General features: G+C 46.0%; 2 non-coding genes across 2 annotated transcripts; one reads left to right on the top strand and one right to left on the bottom strand.

Annotated features, from left to right (window-relative positions):
- Positions 1-1382: 1382 nt before the first annotated feature.
- trnav-uac (transfer RNA valine (anticodon UAC)) lies at positions 1383-1455 on the top strand. Its single transcript has one exon. It is a non-coding gene; the product is annotated as a tRNA-Val (tRNA).
- Positions 1456-4755: 3300 nt separating this feature from the next.
- trnas-gcu (transfer RNA serine (anticodon GCU)) lies at positions 4756-4837 on the bottom strand. Its single transcript has one exon. It is a non-coding gene; the product is annotated as a tRNA-Ser (tRNA).
- Positions 4838-7138: the final 2301 nt, after the last annotated feature.

Genomic DNA, 7138 nt, shown 5'->3' with positions numbered 1-7138 from the left:
GTCACGTCCACGTCTCACTCACGTAATAAATATGTGCACTGATCTGCCAGCGTAAATTAAAACAATATACTGTCCATAATCCCGATAAAACCCCGCATGGATTTGTTCCTCCTGTACATGACATTAAATCAAAGGTGGAGTCCCGGCCGATATGCAAGCTATCAGTTACCCAGTGAAACCGCGCGACATGCGATGTACCCAGCATACGCGCCGAGCCGCAAATGCTTGGAGGACAGTATCAAACTCCATCTTCCAGCACCCTGACATGGGGTTAAACTGGAGGAATTATCCATGTCATTGCGGCTGTCGTTACAATACAAGGTGAGCGCACGGAATGAAAACTAAAAGGTCCGGAAATGGGCAATTCCTTGGTTACTTTTCACACTAAACTATTGAAACCTGCAGTTGAGACGATTCCATTCTGGAACAGAATTATAAATCAGTTCTTCCATGTCCAGTGTAATCCGATTTCTGACTTGCTTTACCAAGCTGCTGTTAAAGAATGGAGCCCTCCACCAAATCTACTGACATGCCGATTATCAGATCCTTCAGGCTCTCTGTGACCTGCGACCTCTGATGTGACCGACTCAGCACTGCTGTAAAATGCTCACATTCCCGCTCTCCTGTCACACGGGGCTCGCTTCCTGATGGTTATTGTGATTAATATAATTTTCCATCCAAAAGAGGTTGTTTGATTATCCGCAGATGAGTGGGTCTGGTTCAGATACGACGGAACAGATTGGAAAATGAAGATTAAGATGGAATTAATGAAACATTAGTGTGATTGTGTGTTTAATAATAGCTCGCTTGTGCACTAGGCGGGGCTAAAGACATTGGTTTCTGACTCTACAGATGCTATTTCCTCTTGTTTTCACTATTTCCGTTGTCTATGAATTATTTCCTTCAATTAACGTTCTGGCGAGAGTGACGAGAACGGAAGATTGGCGAAGACTGGCGAAGAACTAATCTACAGCGAGAAATGTCAAAATTACAGCTGAATTATCCTTGAGAGGCGGGGAGCCACCATGTGGTGACTGAAGGACACTGCAGCGGCCGATACGTTTTTCGTTGCAACACACATAAAAGTTGCTGGTGAACGCAGCAGGCCAGGCAGCATCTCTAGGAAGAGGTACGGTCGGGTGTTGTTGGATGTTGCGCCCTGACCAAAACATCACAGCAAATCCGCCGTGAATTTAATAAATATGCCCTATAAAGTTGGCCCTTGTTCCTGAAGTGGGAACGAAGAGTGGGCAAAATTTCGTTTTTTATTGCTTGCGGGCAGAAAAAAATTGTCCTTAAGAACAGGATGAATAAATGGAGAGTCGGAGGTGCGGGGTGTCTGGTCAGTGCTCAATAGCGTAGAACATTGAGCTCCTGGCAGCGTTTCTGTGGTGTAGTGGTTATTACGTTCGCTTTACACGCGAAAGGTCTCCAGTTCAATCCTGGACAGAAACACTCTTTAGGCTCCAGGATTTAGGAGGCATGTGATCTCAAAGATCCCGCGAACTTTTACCTTCGTATTTACATTTATTATCATGGGAATACCCCTGCGGGAAATTGAAAAGGGATGGCCAAAAACCTCGTGCATAATCTACAGAGCAAGGGAATTGGGAACCGTTTTGTTTCGAGACAAGATGATGATGCGAGATCGTATATCGGTGTAGAGTTATAGTCACTATATTTTAATATGTCGGTCTTGCTGAGTATTGATGCAACATGTGACTACTTACGGAATATCCCACGCGTGCATGCAGATGAGTAATTAACCAGTGATGTTTTTCTTTTCTTCGTCGTTAACGTCACGAATAAGTTTATATTTCGTATACACTTTGCCCTGTGACTCAACACATAGCTCCCGATGTTCCCTCGGCACCCTGTTACCTCTATTACATTATTAAAACATAAGGGTCAGTTATCCTCATCAAACCGGCCACTGTTACGAATATTATTCAATGTCTTGATGGCGGACTTACCACTGATGTTCCAATCTGCCCACAGTCGATATAAAATATGTATCACTGAAGTTGCAGAAATGTCAGTCAAAATGTATCCGGAGGTATCAGCAGAATGGAACGGAGAAAACATAAAACCGTACATCGGAAGTAAAGAGACAGATGGGTGGGGAAATCGCGGTTTAATCGGTGCCGCCCACAGAATTCATGCGCTGTATGGAAATTCCTTCAGTTTGTGTTTTACTTGTAGATTCCTCGCCTGCGTGGCCGCGGTTGATGCATTTCACTTACTCGGTCCGGACGTTGTGCCGCTCTTCTGCTGTCTCCGGAATCGGATGACGAGAACATACTCCGCTCGATCTGTCTTTGATATCAGTTCGGTACACTCGAGTATTAATCGACACCGCGCTGTGTTTAATCGTTTCTGACACGTGTTCTGCAGGAAGGTTTGAAAATCACCTGCTTCGGGATCTGTGCGCTCAACTCCCAGTTCAGAATTTCCGCATGCACCTCCATCCGCCCTTCATCGTTGCGAAGAGACGTAGGCTGAATGGGGAAACTGATAAACATCGCAACTTATAGTGACACTCACACATTTCCCCCTGTAGGCGCATTTGTACTGATCGGTCAAGGAACAGCAGACTTTGGAACAGTTCAGGAGAACTGGAAAATTAGAAATGTCTCTCCACTCTTTAAAGGGAGAGAAACAAAAGACAAGAAATTTTATTCCCATTCCCATTCCCATTCCCATTCTGAACACATTTTAATTCCACATCCCATTCCCATTCTGATATGTCTGTCGACGCCCTCCTCTACTGTCAAGATGAAGCCGCACTCAGGTTGGAGGAACAACACCTTATATTCTGTCCGGGAAGCCTCCAACCTAATCGCATGAACATTGACTTCTCTAACTTCCGCTAATACCCCATCTGCCCCTCTAACCCCATCCGTTATTTTTTTTTATACACACATTCTTTCTCTCACTCTCCTTTTTCTCCCTCTGTCCCCCTCACTGTACTCCTTGCCCATCCTCTGTTTCCCCCATCCCCATTTTCTTTCTGCCTAGGCCTCCTGTCCCATTATCCTCTCATATCTCTTTTGCCAATCACCTGTCCAGCTCTTGGCTCCATCCCTCCACCTCCTGTATTCTCCTATGATTTTGGATCTCCCTCTCCCCCTCCCACTTTCAAATCTCTTACTAGCTCTTCCTTCAGCTAGTCCTGACGAAGGGTCTCGGCCTGAAACGTCAACCGCACCTCTTCCTAGAGATGCTGCCTGGCCTGGTGCGTTCACCAGCAACTTTTATCTGTGTTACAGGAAATGTTAGGCTCGTTAGTCTTCTTCCGTGTTTAGGACGATGTTGTCCATTATTAAGGATGAAGTTTCGGGGCACTTCGAGGCACATATTAAAATAGGGCAAAGTCAGCATGGTGTTCCTCAGGGGAAATTTAGCCTGACAAATCTGTTGGAATTCCTCGAGGAAATAACAGACAGGATAAATGGAGAAGGGTCAGTGGATGTTGCTGGCCTAGAAAATCAGAAGGAATGTCACAGGGTGCAACTCTTGAGGTTTCTTAACAAGAGGAGAGCCGATGGTATTACGGGAGTTATACTAGCATGGATCGAAGATTGGCTGAATGGCCGGAGGCAGCGAGTGGAATTAAGTGGAGCGTTTTTCTTGTCGGCTGCCGGTGACCAGTTGGTGCTTGGACCACTTATTTTCACGTTATATGTCAATAATCTGAATAAGGGGATTGATAGTTTTCTGGCCAGTTTGCAAACGGTATAAATATAGGTTGATGGTTATGTTGTGTGAGTGTTGATCAGCAGGAACTTGGCAGAAGGAACTGAACTGATTAGGAGAGAGATGTAAAATTATATTGGGAAGTGTATGGTCGTTCACTTAGGCAGAAGCTATAAAGGCGTGGTCTATTTTCTAAACGGTGAGCATGTTCAGAAAACAGATGTGTAGAAGGAAGCGGGAGACCTGGTACAGGATTCCCGAAAGATCAACTTGCAGGTTGGCTCAGTATTAACGAAGGGAAATGCAGTGACAGTTTGCATTTCGAGAGAACTGGAAAAGGAAAACAAGGATGTAATGCTGAGTCTTTGTAAGGCATTGGTCAGACCGCAGTTGGAATATATTGAGCAGCGTGTGTTCCTTAACCAAAAGCGGGTGTGCTGGCATTGGAAAGCGCCCAGGAGACATTCGCCAGAATGATCCTGGCAATTACAAGGCGAAATATGCACAGCGTTTAATGACTTTGGGACTGTACTTGCTGTAGTTTCAGAGAATGACGCGGGTATCCCATTGAAACTTATCGAATAATGAAAGGCCTGGAGATAGTGGACATGGAGAGGATGCTTCTTGTCGTGGAGAAGTCTAAGAATAGAGGGAACTAACCCAGAATATAAGGAAGTCATTTTCGAACTGGGGTAAGGAGAGATTTCTGTAGCCTGATGGTTGTGAATTTGTGGAATTTATTGCTACAGATAGCTGTGGAGGCCACGTCATTCGATATATTAACAGTTTCATGATCAGTAAGGGGGTCACATGTGACGAGGAGAAGGCAGGAGAATAGGGTTGAAAGGGATAGTATATCAGCCATGCTGGAACGGCAGAGCAGACCCGATGGGCGGAATGGCCTAATTCCTCTCCAAATGACCAAATTTGGAGACAAATTCCAATTGTGAACATTATTTTTCATGACTCACAAAGCAAACTAGCTGGCAAATATTGGAGACTTGGAAGCTTTAAAGTACAGTAATAGTTGAACAGATGGCCCCTCACATAAAGAGGTCACGACGAGGATGGGATTCGAACCCATGCGTGCAAAGCACAATGGATTAGCAGTCCATCGCCTTAACCTCTCGGCCACCTCGTCTGTTCTTCTGTCTCTTGTGTTACAAAATTCTGAATTTCTTCACAGCACTTAGAAACTCCTCTTATGTTCGAAATATTTGTTTTCAGATACCATTTATATTTACTTCGTCTGTGATGCTTACCAGAATTTCTGGATATTGGGAAGAAAGACTTAGAGAGATAGGTGCTAACCATAGGGAAAAACAGAACTCGCTATTATTGGCATTTCAGACGCCACCGCCGTGCTATGCCAAATTGATCGATTCCGTGCGCTGTAGCTCTAAGAAATAGTGTGTTTTGGGTAGTGCAGTGAGATAAAATTATATCGAATTTAGTAAACGTCTAGTAACTTGTTTATCAAATTGTTTGATTTCAAGAAACACATATTATCGTAAATTATCATCTGGCTCCAAAACAACGGCGTTTCGTGTATTGGCAATTATGAGAACCCGATAGCTATTAAATTACAGAAACGCTGAAGAGCACTTAGCTCCGTCTGCGGCAGCAGATCTGAATATCCCAACCTTAACCGACACAATGCGTGGCTGCTCGGTTCTGGTATATGCATATGATATATAAAAAGAAATCACGTCCGATGATGTTTTGAATGAACTGGACCATTTTGCTGATTCCACTCCCAGAATTTAGGGCCGCCTGAAAAGTCAGAGGCGCGTGCCTTTAAGGATGGCTTTTTATGTAAGAGAAACAGAGATACAGAATATTAAATCCTTGTAAATGAAAGTCGCAAAATGTAGTGATATTAACAACATTGGCCGAACGTTCATCTGGACGTGTGTAGCAGCATTGGGCCGGTACCGAATTTAAACGAGAGCCGATGGTGTTACGGCCTGGGGGAAGTATCTGAAGGTGAGACCCTCTTAGTGGAAGCTCCAAAATACCACGAGGGAGGGGAGTTGACCGCTGAAGACACCTCGGTGAGAGAGAGGTCGCGGCGACTGGCCCCTGCAGCCGTGAAGGACGTGTGTGTGGATTATAGGACTCTGACAAGGCGCACTGTCATTGACCTGAATACGGGTCTGACGGCCGAAGACGCGATGGTCTGTCTGAATGGTGCGATGTGGTTTAATGTGCTGGATCTGAGGAGTGGATGTTGCCAGATCCCGATGAGTGAGGCCAATGAGGAGAAGACGGCAGTTATAGGTCCCCTAGGATTCTTCCAGTCCGAAAAGATGCCACAGGGCATATCCGGAGCCCTTGCAACCTTCCCGCGGGGGACGGGGGATGTGGACTTGTTTGGAGTTTTGGTGTATTTGGATGATCTCCTAGCATTGAGATTCACCTTGGAAGACTATGAATTGAGGTGAGTGAGGAATCCCGGGCGACTAGGGATAAACTAAGTAAAACTTTCTTTGGACGAGTGCCAGCTCTGGAGAAGGACGCAGATCCTGAGTGTTTGGCTGAGAGAGGAGATTTGTACCGCTGAACTGAACGCTCAGAAATGCAGGATGGAGACTGAGTGCTGCAATTTTGGGACAACCATTGAAGGATTGGAGTCCACGCTCATCAAAGTGGAGACGGGGAAACGGTATTCCGAGCCGAAACTGCGGTCATTACTGATGAATTAATCCAAAGAGACGCTGCAATGACCAACCTTCGAAAGGATCAGCAGAAGCTCAAGAAATCGACCCAGCACAGATTGGAAGAAGCTGGTGGTGTAATTGCGTCCCAGATAGAGATGGACACGGAGCGTGGCTCAGAACTGCTGCGACTGCGGGTGGAGGTCGAGGAGTCAAAGAGTCAGAGGACATCTCGATTGCCGGAGGTTGAAGAGGCCGCAGAGGCAGCCCAGGCTAAGTGCTTCCGTTTGGAGAGCATCAAACAGCATTTACCAATCGAGGAAATGGGGAGGAATATGGATTCGAAGGATGGTGTGCTGGTTGTGTGGTACATACTAGGTGAGAGTAAGCGTTCGACACGGACTAGAATGGTCGAGATGGACTGGTTCCGTGCTGTAATTGTTATATGGTTAAATGGTTATAGAAGGAGGTGGGACCATGAGGGAGGTGGTAGGCAGCAGGGGGAGGGGGCAGAGTAAAACTGGGATAGGGGAAAGGCGGGGGCGGGAATTTCCGGAAGTTGGGGAATTCAATATTCATACCAAGGGGCTGGAGACCACCCAGACGGTATATGAGGTGTTGCTCCTCCAACCTGAGTTTAACCTCATCATGGCAGTAGAGGAGGCCATGTATGGACATATCTGAATGGGAATGTGAAGCAGAGTTGAAGTGGGTGGCAACCAGGGGATCCTGTCTATTGTGCTCGACGAAGCAGTCCCCCAATCTGCCTCGGGTTTCACCGATGT

Source organism: Mobula birostris, chromosome 13 (genome assembly GCF_030028105.1).
Source record: "Mobula birostris isolate sMobBir1 chromosome 13, sMobBir1.hap1, whole genome shotgun sequence".
In the NCBI taxonomy this organism is placed as follows: Eukaryota; Metazoa; Chordata; class Chondrichthyes; order Myliobatiformes; family Myliobatidae; genus Mobula; species Mobula birostris.
Note: the sequence above shows the minus strand (reverse complement) of the source record. Positions and strands in the feature narration are given on the sequence as shown.